Source organism: Penaeus vannamei, chromosome 21 (assembly GCF_042767895.1).
Source record: "Penaeus vannamei isolate JL-2024 chromosome 21, ASM4276789v1, whole genome shotgun sequence".
Taxonomy (NCBI): Eukaryota; Metazoa; Arthropoda; class Malacostraca; order Decapoda; family Penaeidae; genus Penaeus; species Penaeus vannamei.
Window position 1 is genome coordinate 17,496,395 of NC_091569.1, and position 15,000 is coordinate 17,511,394.

General features: G+C 43.9%; 1 protein-coding gene and 1 long non-coding RNA gene across 2 annotated transcripts in view; both read right to left on the reverse strand.

The window, feature by feature from the left end:
* The window catches only part of LOC138865469 (uncharacterized), a 50,312-nt gene extending 45,209 nt beyond the window's left edge, over window positions 1-5,103 (reverse strand). Inside the window, exon 1 of the long non-coding RNA XR_011399389.1 lies at window positions 4,271-5,103. This is a non-coding gene — a long non-coding RNA (uncharacterized lncRNA). The remainder of the gene's footprint in view (window positions 1-4,270) is intronic.
* The window catches only part of RhoGAP93B (MyTH4 and RhoGAP_KIAA1688 domain-containing protein RhoGAP93B), a gene marked incomplete in the record, with an annotated part of 240,870 nt that overhangs the window by 167,164 nt on the left and 58,706 nt on the right, over window positions 1-15,000 (reverse strand).

The following is a 15,000-nucleotide window of genomic DNA, read 5'->3' on the forward strand; positions in this document are numbered from 1 at the left end:
TTAAACAACAAACATAAAACCGATATTACTACGCAACTCTATAAAAGCCCAGTTTGCCTCGACGGGGAATCCTCACTAATTACACCAAATACTGTGGTGTTTATACAGGCCATAGGGCGAGGATGCGGAATGCGGTTCGGAAGGAAGGCTCGGAACAAAGCGAAGCCCTCGAATCCCGGTGATCCCCCGAACAACGTTAGCCTAAATCGACGAGGCAGAAGGACTGCATAAACACACATACAAAAAAAAACAAGAATAAAAACAACAGTAACTTAAAAAAACAAACAACGCAAAAACACCAAGCCGGGTGAAACCAGGCAGAAAAAAATGACATACCACACAAGCCCGACGAAAGATAAGGCACTGCTAGAAAATAAATGCCTGAAGGACTGACTAACTGATTATTCAAAACTTTCTGCCGCGCCAACATGTAAGGCCATTGGCGGCATAATGTCTGAGGGAAAACTTTATAAATTAGTAAAAAGAAATATTAGAAAGGAGAAAAGCATGTGGCTTGTAGGATTTTCTGGTGTCAAGACCGGGGAAACAAGACAAACAAGAAAGAAGTAAAACCACAAGATCTGTAAGCTGGACCTGAGGGCCCGACCGGTAAATATTCTAGCTGAAGAAACCTGGGAAGAAATCCCCAGCAAAACAAACATACATACATACACACACACACACACACACACACACACACACACACACACACACAGCTACAGCTACACACACACACACACACACACACACACAGAGCTACAGCTACAGCTACACATACACACACACACACGCACACACATTCACACACGTACACACACACACTCACTCACACGCGTGCACACATACACTTACACACACACTTACACACACACACACACACATACATACACACAAACACACACTTACATACACACACAATTACACACTTACACACAGACAAACACAAATACAAACACAAACACACACACACACACACACACAGATAACCAAAGAATGCTAATATTTCTGCTAATAACAATAATTAATATCAGAATCATTTATCTCAATGAATGATAGATATAAGAATAATAATGGCAAAATCACCAATAATAATAATAATCATAATAATAATAATAATAATAATAATAATAATAATAATAACAACAACAATAATAATAGTAATAATAATAATAACAACAATGATAATAATATGTAATCAACTCAATCCATAACAATAACAAAAACAATACCGAAAGCGACAGCATTATAATGAGACGAAGGCGAAGAAGAAATATTTACAATACAAATTAAAATAATAATAGTAATAATAATAATAATAATAATAACGATAGCAATAACAACATAATGATAATAACAATAATAATAATAATAATAATAATAATAATAATAATAATAATAATAATAATAAAATGCCAATAACAACAACAACAACAATAACAACAGTAATGATAAAAATAATAATCTTATTATCAATAACAATGATACCACCAACAACAACAATAACAATAATGATAATGATAATAATACAAAATAATAACAATCTTAATAATAATGATAATAATACCAATACTAATACCAATAACAATATCAATAATCTATATATATAAGTATCATTAATATCATCATCCTTACAAACTAACATAAATCCTGCCCAAAATATACCTCACGAGAAAAAATAAATAAAAAGAAGCCTAATCAACTTCCAACTCGGGACGGAGACGGACGTCCAGGCTGCAGTCCCCTAAGCGGGTTGAGTGGGGATCGGGGTCGGGATGGAAGAGGGGGTAGGGGAGAGGCATGGGGGTCTAGCTTAAACCTATCCTGGAGTGGGGTTGGGGGGGGGAGCTACTAACCCGTCTACCTACGACGCACAGAGCAACACGTGAGTGCAAGTACTGCACCTATGCGCGACGCAGTGTGTGACTTTCCAAAATCACACCCTCGGCCACACGAAAAAAAAGCAAATACCTTCCGCTTATGCTCTGCTTAACCTTTTCGTGCGCAATCGGCTGGCCAAAAGGGCAACATTTCTTTGATGATAGTTTAAACAACAATAAATAATCCGAATAAATAACAATATACAAATGCATGAATTATCAAAAAAGGAAAAAAATCCAAAAAGCAAAGAGGAATGCCACAAACGGAAAACAAAAGAAGACGAGAAAGACAGGCGGGAGAACAAGCGAAGGATAAGGCAAAACAGACAGATTATCGTGAATCACAATCTTCCACGGAGGAAGGCAAGGAAAGGAAATGGGGAAAAAGAAAAGAGGGAAATCCACTAAGCCCGACACGGCATAATGTACTCGATGGAGGGCGAGGCGGAAGGGCATCTACACTGCCAACAAAAGCCATGGCCACCCCCTGTCCCCAACCCCGCACAGGACCATACATTTGTGCAGAGGGTTAAGTACATATATCTATTCTGTCCGAAGAGAGAATGTTGAAAAAGGAAAATCTGAAATTCTGGCAAACTATGGTGTTAAATGGGATGTAATATTCAATTCTCTCTCTCTCTCTCTCTCTCTCTCTCTCTCTCTCTCTCTCTCTCTCTCTCCCTTTCTTTCTCCCTTTCTTTCTCCCTTTCTTTCTCTCTCTCTCTCTCTCTCTCTCTCTCTCTCTCTCTCTCTCTCTCTCTCTCTCTCTCTCTCTTTCTTTCTCTCCCTTTCTTTCTCTCCCTTTCTTTCTCTCCCTTTCTTTCTCTCCCTTTCTTTCTCTCCCTTTCTTTCTCTCCCTTTCTTTCTCTCCCTTTCTTTCTCTCCCTTTCTTTCTCTCCCTTTCTTTCTCTCCCTTTCTTTCTCTCCCTTTCTTTCTCTCCCTTTCTTCCTCCTCCCCCTTTCTTTCTCTCCCATTCTTTCTCTCCCTTTCTTTCTCTCCCTTTCTCCCTTTCTCCCTTTCTTTCTCTCTCTTTCTCCCTTTCATTCTCTCTTTCTCCCTTTCTTTCTCTCTTTTTCTCCCTTTCTTTCTCTCTCTTTCTCCCTTTCTTTCTCTCTCTTTCTCCCTCTCTCTCGTTCTCTTTCTCCCTTTCTCTCTATCTCTTTCTCCCTTTCTTTCTATCTCTTTCTCCCTTTCTTTCTATCTCTTTCTTCCTTTCTCTCTATCTCTTTCTCCCTTTCTTTCTATCTCTTTCTCCCTTTCTTTCTCTATTTCTTTGTCTCTTTCTCTATTTCTTTGTCTCTTTCTCTATTTCTTTGTCTCTTTCTCTATTTCTTTGTCTCTTTCTCTATTTCTTTGTCTCTTTCTCTATTTCTTTGTCTCTTTCTCTATTTCTTTGTCTCTTTCTCTATTTCTTTGTCTCTTTCTCTATTTCTTTGTCTCTTTCTCTATTTCTTTGTCTCTTTCTCTATTTCTTTGTCTCTTTCTCTATTTCTTTGTCTCTTTCTCTATTTCTTTGTCTCTTTCTCTATTTCTCTCTTTCTTTGTCTCTTTCTCTCTTTCTTTGTCTCTTTCTCTCTTTCTTTGTCTCTTTCTCTCTTTCTCTCTTTCTTTCTCTCTTTCTCTCTTTCTTTATCTGGATGATGATGGTGATCGTGATCTTGATGATATAATGATACTATTGCTGGTAGTGATAGTGATACTGATACTGTTACTTCTACTGATTCTGCTGTAGCTGCAGCTGCTGATAAAGATGACGACGATGATGAGTATGACGACGAAAATGCTGATAACAGTTAAGATGATGATGATGATTATGGAGATCATGAATACGACGAGAAAGAGTGTTGACACAGGTGTCATATGTAAAGATGTGTGCAAGCGTGAGTTACTCCAAGACCTTTGCCATGCTTTCCAATCTCTCTATCTCCATGCATGAAGAACTACTGATGAGTAAATCCTAACAAATCCACTTGAATCCCGGTAAAATCCCCACTTACGTACACCATCTCCACTACCCAGTCTCTGCAAATATTCTTAAAACTTTTCATGCCATGAACGTCCTCATACTGCGGGAATACTATGGGTTTTATGCAAATTTAATGATCGATTAATGGAAATGCAATCTTTCGGTGGCTCGGCCAGACTTATTTAATGGTTTAAGAATCACTGGAACTTGACAATTGCAGTTTCCATGAAAAATACTAATATGAATACATGCATACACACACACACATACACATATGTATAAACACAGACACAGACAGACATTCACACACAAATTTTAATCCTTAAATGGAAAGATATCACTCAATATAAACTTAAGACATCACTGCATTATACTGTATCATCCACAAATTACCACTACCATTTTATAATATACATGTACACATACATGCCCAATATGAATACTTATCGTATCTTGATTTATGACCGCCCCCTCACTCAGGCAGGGAGCCGACCCAGGACATGCCCTCGGGACAGGAATACACGGTTACACGCCCCTGGTTATCCTGCCTGATCAATACCCTGGGAGTACAGCTGTCAAACTCGTCGCGCCACAGCAACTCCTTGAGGCTGAAGTTAGCGAGGAACGGCTCGACCGGCTCGACGCACCGACCCAGCATGACAGTTCACCCGCGACACCCATCCATCATGGCCGCATCCGCCCGATAAGCATGGAAATGTCACCCGCTGCTTCGGAGGTGAAGGCGGCGGCAGAGGAGGAAGGGGAGGCACGACGCTTGCAGACGTCCGTCGTTGCACAATGGCAGAATGATGATGAAAGTTGAACTTATTGTGCACTCTCAGTATGATATGACTGCATTCGTACTTTTACAAGATCGTTAGTACACGTATAAGCAAAGCCGAACGCCATCCTTGCGATAGACGGAGGAAAGTACTCCTCATTCCATCCCCTTTACAGCTTGCCTTCCTTCTTCTTCTTCCACCCTAAGGAATGGGGGAGATGACAATACTCGACAGCAATCAGTCTTTCTATGATCTATAACGTACATCTGATCACCTTAAAACCGAACATTCTCTGTAACCAAGTAAGAATACAAAAAGACGAGTGTTCCTACTATGTTATATTGAGAAAGAAATGCATAAGAGAACATTAAAAAACACCAGAACAAATAATATATCCGGGAAAACTTCGAATAAATCTAAAAAGTAAGCATAGGAGCGCAAGCCCTAATGCCAACACTAACCTCCGTAACATTTCCATGACCCTACCGCCACTCTAGCCCTATCCCGCCCTATCCCCTTCAAGCTTCCCAGTCCCTCCACTACCGCCAGCCCCTCATCGCCCATTCCCCGCCCCCGCCCTCACCCACGTGGCTACGAGAGTCTCCTGACTCGGTGTATATTTCAAACGCCTGACATTTCAAACTGGAGAAGCTGGGCACCTTTAAGTGCAGGAGCTACTTCCAGGCAATGAACACCGTCCTCTTGACTCTACAACCGCGAAGGCACACGCGCTTCTCGCCGGTGTTTGGCATCCAGGGGGATAAGAGAAGCCTTGTGCACGGAGGGCTGCCCGGATGCTGCCTGAGAGAGCAGCGAGCTGTGCACTGAAAGAGTCCTGAAAGAGTCCTGTGAGCACTACCTATTCGTGAAGTGGCACGTCTTCGAAAACTGAAGTATAAGCAAGAGTTAGTGTCCGAATTATTTGAATGTTAAACGCTGCCAATTCGAAGGGCCCGGGTATTAGATGTTGCTTGAGAGAAAGGCGACTCCCTGGGGTCCGGAACTTATGCGTGTAAGGTGATGCCTGCATAAGAGAAGGCGCCTCAGTAACAGCTGGTTTCGATGTGTCAGCTGGCTCCCGAGTGACAGCTCGTCCTAGTCGACACCTGGCTCGTTTACAAGAACCCTGGCTCGTCAGGGACATGAAAAACGACGCTGAGAACCCGTCTCTCAACCTCGAATCCCTTGATAAAAACAAAATAATGATGGTGTTCATGGGGACGTTTGATTTTTTACATAATGGATCAGACTGCGCGCCAAGGAAATCATTTCATATGCAGAATGTATGCGGAAGCACCACAGACTAATATTTTTAACCGAAATCCATAACTTCACTCTAATTCATCTTTACCACCCTCCAATCTATCTTTACCACCCAACTGTTTGCGTATCACTGATCCCCCTCATACCATGTTTCTCAAGGTGTTTCTGATGAAGTACGCAACCCATCTCCAACTGTTTAAACGTCTCATGTCGGATAAACAAGCTTTCCAGAATTCTTGTCCTTTTGTGGGTAACATCTATTTGAAAACACGTCCCTTTCTTTCCGTTATAAACGACATCTATAGTCGTTCCACCACAAATATTTTGGAACACGGACACGTAAAAATAAACAGTAATTCCCGTCTCCTATTCCCACTCTTGCTCAATGGATTCTGAAGTCTCCCCTCTCAAAAAATCTTCCCTTCTTTCTTTCTCTCCCTTTGATTTCTTCGCGTCATATCTCCTCAAGAGTTCATCCTCTTCGAATAGGACAAAAACTGAGTCAAGACAATTGTGTCTGGAAGAAATTGAGGAAGCGAGATCACGACCCCGAAGAACATAGCGGTAGGAGGGGAAGAGGGGGAGAGGGAAGAAAGAGAGGTGGAGGGAGGAGGGAGGAGGGAGGAGAGGGAGAAAGGAGAAGAGATGAAGGAGAAAAGGAAGGAGATGGGGAGGAGGAGGAGGAGAAGTGGTGGAGGAGGAGAAGTGGTGGACGAAGGGGTGCTGGGGGAGGAGCAAGTGGAGCAGGACGATAGGAGGGGAAGAGGTGGAGGGGGAAGAAAGAGAGGTGGAGGGAGGAGGACGAAGAGGGAGAAAGGGGAAGATATGAAGAAGAAAAGGAAGGAGGCTGGGGAGGTGGAGGAGTCGGAGGAAGAGCAGCAGGGGGTAGAAGTGGAAGAAAAGCAGGAGTAGAAGTAGGAGGAGGAGGGGAGGAGGAGAAGGAGGTGGAGGAGGAGGTGGACGACGAGGATAACGACGACAACGAAGACGAAGAAACGGAGAGCATCAGCCCTGGTGAAGGGATGAGATAGGGGAGAGGGTTTGCAATAGTGGAGACGCTGGGCTGGGCGCGAGGGGAGCTGGACGAGAAGGGATAGACGAGCACAAGCCAGTAGAGATTGATGGAGTGAGGGAAAACTGAGGGCACAGAAAGGTTGAAGTTGATAAACTACTCCGAAACAATTTATCCCTTGTCTTTTAAGGTAGACCTTAGACGATGCTATAGCAAAATCATATCCGTGAATCCCTCTGGAAGCAGCTGATTGTCCCGGAATGAAGAGAAACAGACACACGCTAACGGAAACTTCACCCGCAGAAAGAGGGCAAAGAGAAATGCCTTACGAGGAGACGACCATCGGTGGTGAGTCGTACCCGAGCAAAGCCTGGAATCCAAATGATGAGGGAGCCCGGGGTGGGAGGAGTTCAAGATGATGAAGACTGCGGTGGAGATGATGATTCCTACACACAACAAAACAAGGTCGTGATGCAAGCGTGGAATCATGCAATCGAATATCCGATAAAATCACAGGGAACATATAGGCAGAACGCGTGTATTTGAATTGAACACAAAAACAACAAATATAATAAACAAATGAATAGTTTGATAAAAATCACAGGGGGCAATGGATCGATACGAAGTGCAATGCTTCAACAATTACCAAGGTAACACGTCATGGAAACGAGTAAACAAACCAAGAGTAGGTAAAAAGGGAGAAAGAGGAATAGAAAGAAAGGAAAAAAAGAGAAGATAGATAGATAGATAGATAGAGAGAGAGAGAGAGAGAGAGAGAGAGAGAGAGAGAGAGAGAGAGAGAGAGAGAGGGAGGGAGGAGAGGAGAGGAGAAGGGAGGGAGGGAGGGAGGGAGAGAGGGAGGGAGGGAGGGAGGGAGGGAGGGAGAGAGGGAGGGAGAGAGAGAGAGAGAGAGAGAGAGAGAGAGAGAGAGAGAGAGAGAGAGAGAGAGAGAGAGAGAGAGAGAGAGAGAGAGAGAGAGAGAGGGGGAGAGGGAGGGGGAGGGAAGGAGAGAAGGAAGGAGGGAAAGAGGGAAGGAGGGGAGGAAGGAAGAAAGAATGGAGGGATGGAGGACGGGGGGGGGGGCGCGAGGGCGAGAGAGCGAGCGAGAGAGAGAGAGAGAGAGAGAGAGAGAGAGAGAGAGAGAGAGAGAGAGAGAGAGAGAGAGAGAGAGAGAGAGAGAGAGAGAGAGAGAGTCGGAACAGGAGTGGGAACGAGAAGGAGAACAGTGTTTCTGCAGGAATATATAATCGTTATAATAGTAAATACAATGGAATAAAAATGGAATACACCTAGTAATGAAAGAAAGATGGCAGGAGTAGGCACGAACCGTCTCGGGGGGGAAAGTAGGGCGGGGCAGTAAATGGTCCAGAGAAGAAGGCCAATAAATGACGGGGGAAGGGGACAGCGCGAATATCCCTTTATTACCAGGGCCAAACGCTTGGATAAGAAGGGTCGATAACACACCAGACACAAGGGAATAAGGGGAAAAACAGTAGAGGGAAATAAAATGGAAAATAAAAAAGGGGGTAGAAGGAAGAGGAGGGGGAGGAGTAGGAGGAAGGATGATTACCAAAGATTGAAAGGAATTAAAAGAAAAGTACAAGGCAAACACAAATACAAAAATAACCGATAATAAATTGAATAACGCTACAAAAAAAAGAACAAAAAGAAAAAAATTTACAGAATGTATAGAGGGATAGTGGACATGATGAGTGGATTGCCGTAAATCCTTCGCTCGGAGGGAAGGCGCTAGCAGAGACCAATAGACACCGTCTCGATAGGGAATACTAAACACAGCAGGGAGGGGCGGCCACACACACGCTTTCCTGCTGACGCTGCTCCTCTGCGCCTGCTCTTTCCCTTTGTCCCTTTCTAAATTGTTTCCCTTCGATGCTACGACTCTTGGTGTCGCCGTTGCTAATACTACTTCTCTTACATTAATTCAGCGTAACTTACATTCTGATTATCAATACCTGTGTGTGCTACTAAGTTTCAGTGACCTTCAAAACATAAGAAAAATATTTTTCGCTGGGTCTTTCTTAATCGCCAACCTGCCTAAGTAATTCACCGATAAGAAAAAAATATCGATGAAAAGATTAAGAAAAAATAGAAAAAAATATAGAGGATCGGGCCATAACCGCTGACCGCAGGGAGCATTTGCTGCAAAAATTGGAAGACATCCCATGCCCATACCGGATAAGAGCAAAGATATTGCCCAGGAAACCTTCCAAGATTGGGATATCATGCAGGGGTTTCTGGGCCGTGCAAACACCTCCGTTCACTCCACGGAGGGGTCATCTAGCAACAGAGGGATGGATGGCCAACAAGGTGAGGAATAAAGGGAATAGGAGAGAGGAGAAACACGTAGAGCTGAAGAAAAGATACAAAAATCACAATCATTACCGAAGGCTATTTTAGATTATGGGGCTATTTTAGATTATACCTTAGACTTCGAACTGAATGAACTGAAATGATCAGTCGAAGATAGGTGGATAAGCGGATTGTGAATGGGGCTTACTAGAGAAAATCCAAGGATAAAGGGGATATAGAAGCAAAAGAGAGAAATAGAAGTATTTAAAAGACAAACGCTTTTAGGTGTATTTGGTAAAAATGGAGAGACCTTGAAAAAGTTGATGCATAACCGACGACCCGAGTGTCAAGTGGGGCGAGGTGGCGTGGGGGGGGGGGGGCGATGATAGTGGCAATCAGCTCACCCACTCAGCAAGCTCTCTGCCGAGATTCCATTATCGCTCCTTCCACTGCCTCGCTCATCGAAACTACTCCTTTCCCTCCCTTACGGCCCCAGTCGACTGCCGCAACTGTATCAAATCTTTTCTCCCGTATATCCAAGTCATTTGCCTTATCATCCTTTTCCATTCACCTAGAAATCAAGTTCTATAGAACCCGCAAAGGACTCCAGCGCACCTCACGGACGGCGGCATTTCAGCGGCTGCAGGGTGCCTCATTATACGCGCCGCGTTTGCCACCGCCGGCGGCTCTTCTTCCCTGAGTGCGCAAACAATAAATATCCGCACACAAGGCCCAATAATGAGGAATTCATGGCGAAGGAGAATGACGCCCGCACTGACGACATGCGACAGATAAGAAATAATGACGAAGGTTGTATCGATTCCAACCATTTCTGAAAGTTTCGCTACACGTTCCAGCATAAGGCAATTGGATCTGTGTCATCAAAACTATCACCAAACATGTACATATCAACAACATAAATCAAATTCCAGAAGCTTTAATCACCAGATTACGGGATTACGATATTCTCCAGAAGAAAACATTTTCGCAAATCGCATTACGGATTCAGGACACGTACCATCCTGTCTGTGACATCTGCGTCGCCCTATTACAGAGCAGAGAGAGACATGGTGGATGCGGAGGACGTGAAGGTGGGCGAGGTTGACATGAGGAGGAGGAGGAGGAGGAGGAGGAGGAGGAGGAGGAGGAGGAGGAGGAGGAGGAGGAGGAGGAGGAGGAGGAGGAGGAGGAGGGAGGAGGAGGAGGAGAGGAGGAGGAGGAGGAGGAGGAGTAGGAGTAGGAGGAGGGGGGGTTGGGAGGGAGGCAAGGGAGGCGCTTAAGGAGCTACGGAGGAGGGGGAGTAAGAAGGGAGAAGAGAAAGGGTAAGAAAGGAAGAGGAGGTAAAGAGGGAGTGAGGAGGGGGGTAAGGAGGGAGAGGGAAAAGCGTAAGAACGAAGGAGAAGGGGGTAAAAAGAGAAAGTGAAGGGAAAGAGTAAAGAGGAAGACCGGAGAGGGTGAGGCGGAGGGAGAGGGGACGTGGTGGACGAGGAACGAAAGCGTGGACAGGAAAACCAATTCACAGTGACACTTTTCTCTTCTTCCTAACATCCCTCCAGTTCCTCCCCTTCGACTGCCCCATCCCTCCTGTCTCTACCCTCAGACCTCCCATCACCTTCTTTCTATCTGTTCTCCTCCCCTTCCATTTAACCATTTCCTTTCCATCCCCTTATTCCCATTCCCTTCCCCTCGTTTACTATGGCTGTCCGCTACCTCAGCTTTAGGGAAAACCACAGCTGAAAGAGACCACGCTCTGACACGCCTTCAACTTGCACAACCAAACACTCTACAGAAAACGATGTTCTTGCAGTCATTTTTACTTACTAACATGATTTTGTCCTCTCCACTTCTCCTAAACATCACAGAATATGGCCACCTGCAGGCTATGATGACATTCAATATCTGAACAAAGATTTCCAAATATTTTTTCTCAAACACTCTCATCCATGATGTCACAGTCGAAGTATAACGCGAGTCAACATGCTGAAGATTCATATTTTGAACTCTGTTGAAAACACACTACGGTTCCCATTAAGCTATTATTTTTTTATGAAGGTCTCTCGTGCAAAACCGTATTTTTTAAACTGGGAAACTGTTGCTGTAGAACCGAATAACGGCACTGCAAAGTCCACGATAAATCAGAACTTTAAAATAACACTATGACAGAACCATATAAAGTGGAATATATTCTCCTTCGTCCAGACTTTTTAAAAGAAGGGTACGTAAGTCTTTGTACCCAATCTCATTTTACATGGATTCTGGGTGTAAGCAAGGCGGTAGGCAAACTAGCCCCGACGTAACACACAGCACGCTTTTTGTTTACAAGATTCTCAAATGATACTCACTGCTGAGAGTTCTGCGTCTTTATGACGGATCATTACCGATGGCACTGATGTTCTCTGAGAGAGGCTGTTCTTATCACTTATTCTTTAATCGACATTTAGTGATGTATTGCGTCAAACGGACCTCGCAAGGCACTATGGATAGCTTAGCGTCGTTGATTAGGGTGTTCAACCTTCTTCGCTGTTCTAATTTAACCACCTATGTTATAATGACGTTTAGATTATCTATAAAAAACGAAAGAACCTTCACTTTCAACGTTGGTTCGCTCTAACCCCTAGCATTCCACCTTATCCATACTGCCTAAATATCCTAATTTAAACCTGTTCAAATGTCTTAATCTTTATAAGGTGATGTCCACTTTACTCTCGCTAAGGAGGTTGGTCTGAGCCTTATCGGGCCTCAAATATCCGTCAAGGTTAGTTACATTTTTTCTAGTTTTTCTTTTCAAATTGTTTTCGGACAGTAGCCGTCTAACCCATACACGTTACCACAATGCATCGCTCAGATGTCAGACAAGTTAATACACTATCTAAAAGGAAATCTACTTATGCTAATAGTATCTTGGGACGCATCTGGCGTCTGGGCCAGAGCAAAACCGACTCCACACTCTGGCTCATTACCATACCAACCTAAAAAAGTCAGAGGTTAAAGAGTAAATACAATTCGCTCTATCATGCATCAGCAACTTTTCGCAGGGGAAAATACTTAAACAATATGTTTTGTGCAGACATGATTGTCAAATCAGTGTCATCTTCACCTTTATGAACGTGCACTTTTACTGAGACAGTGTTAAGCATTACAGGGAAAGAGAGGTCGGAAATATACGATGATTTCAATATATGTATGCGTGCACGCAAGCTCATACCCCCCCCCCCTCTCTCTCTCTCTCTCTCTCTCTCTCTCTCTCTCTCTCTCTCTCTCTCTCTCTCTCCCTCTCCCTCTCCCTCTCCCTCTCCCTCTCCCTCTCCCTCTCCCTCTCCCTCTCTCTCTCTCTCTCTCTCTCCAGGAATTTTATCCTCCGTGGCTTGAATATTCCTCTGACGAGAAACTGCGTAAAAAGGCCCCCAAAATCCAACCCCCACCGCGCAGGTCTTACCGCACTGGCTTCTTTCCCGTCGAGAGATGATAGACGAGGGAAATTTTTGACAGTTGAACAAATCCTTTCCCAAAGCCTCAAATCAAGCATTTCGCCATGTTTTCCTTTAGAGCAATAACAAGTCCGTTTCCGTTGAATGTATTTTTTCTTACTTTAGGTTGCATGCCTCTATACGGCTAGAAAAGCAAGACAAATCTAGTCCACCCGAGAATCAACATCTATATTTCCACCATCCACTCTATTTCTAAGTGCCATTCTAATTCTAATATTCTATATGACTAACCGCAGTTACCTGTCCAACAACTCGTCCTTCTCTCTAAATCCTCGTCCTATTCCATTTATTTCTTCTCCTCTCCCCGCCTCTCTTTCCCTCGCTGCCTCTCTTTCTAGACTCGTGCTCCCCGCTGGCAATGCCTCTCCCACTCTTTCCCTTCCCCCTTCGTAATTCCCCAAGTCTCTGGCAGTCTCTCGGGGGACAATTAAAGAGACCGTGCAAACTCCTTCCCTCACTTGATTAATGAGCTTCGTGGCCCTGTCGAAATTATAACCGCAAGTCTTCAAGGGAAAAAAGGGAAAAAATGTGGTGAGGCAGAATTTCGTCCAGACCGTTCCTTTCCCAAATAACACGCCAGCATTCGACCTTTGAATTGCAATAACCTTACGAGTCTTTTTCTCCCCCGTCTTCCCGAAAGAGGGGAAGTGGCGGGTCTTTAGTGCAGCCCCGGCGGCGGCAAGGCGGGCTTGGCTGGGAGTTATCCCATACATTTCGAGGAAGGTAGAAAAGAAAAAATGGGGCACGGCGCCATCTTTCCTTTCCCACCATAACGTAAATATGCAAACCTTCGCCGCCTTCTCCTCGTACTGCCATAGCTCGCCATAAAGGGCGACCTACTGCCAGAAGATACACACCTGAGGAAGAGAGAAAAGGAGATTAGATACTATCTTTTTTTGGAAACAAACGAATATCTATGAATCTAGTTTTCTGTCAATGGTAACTAATTACATGTTAATAACAAAAAGTACTTAACAAATGCAAAGATGTTAAATAACCTTCAGTTAAAAAATCATGTTCATTTATTTCTTAGAAACAAAAACAACGACATAACATTAAACAATTCGGTTTCAGCTTCAAAAATCCCATTTAATACGTTCCGCTCTAAAAATTAAAGTCACGCAACAGAAATACCACAGAATACTTCCAGTTACGTTTTATTCCATTAATGTTAATGCTATCGTCGCATAAAGCACGAGGCACATTAATACGCCTCGTTAATACTTAAGCTCAATGTGCAATAAATACGTAATGACCTTGAAAGATACAGCATTCACATCCGGGACACAAACACACACACAAACGCTCACAATCATATTCCTCTTTATTAAGACGTCCAGAGTAAAAGCTTCTAGATCGCAGAACTTGCTGACCAATGGAGAGAGAACAGCAGAATGGAAAGATGGGTGCGGTCGAAGATAATCTTACGAAAAAAAACTAGGTTTCTTAGTGACAGTCTCTTCCATAGGCCTAAATACATATATGTATGTGCCGTATGCATATATGTATGTGCGTACAGGATATATATGTATCATAAACACACACATTTACATGTACGTTTTAGTACTTCCCACTTTAAATAACGTCTTCACTAAACTGACGTCACGCAAACTATCTATAAGAATACCAAAGAGACATTCTGTTCGATCTTAGAAAGAAAAAAGGTAAAAGGCCGAGTGACTTTGTTGACTAGTAACAAACCGTCTGTCACCGGTCGCCCGACCTTTTGTGTCCAGGTGTAAATATCTCTCGCCTGTCCGCCCCGCCCCACGCAAACCGACCACCGCCCACCATATACCTGTCTCCCGCTCTACCACCACCGCCACCTTCTCTACCACCACGCATAGCTATCATATCCAGCTCATAACGCCACCATCACGCTAGCACGGACACCGCCCATCATGTGCCATCATCTTTCCCTCCCTCCTTCAATCGTCCTCCGTCTCTGTTTATGTCCATGTTCATGTCCGCGTCTGAGTGTGTTTGCCTTTCAACTTTTATCCTATGAGTACAAGAATTTAATTACAAACACAACAGCTTAAATATTAGCAAGAAAATTTCTCGAGCGCGTGCGCGTGTGTCTGCATTCGTGGAATGACATGGGAATGAGGGAGAGGAGAGGGAGAGAGAGCTGAGAGAGAATGGAGATGTAGAGAGAGATAGAGATAGAGATAGAGAGACAGAGAGAGATAGAGGAGAAACAGAGGGATGGCAGAGAGAGATGGAGACAGAGACAGAGAGAAGGAGAGAGGCAGACAAAGAGAGATGGAGAGAGAGAGAGAGAGAGAGAGAGAGAGAGAG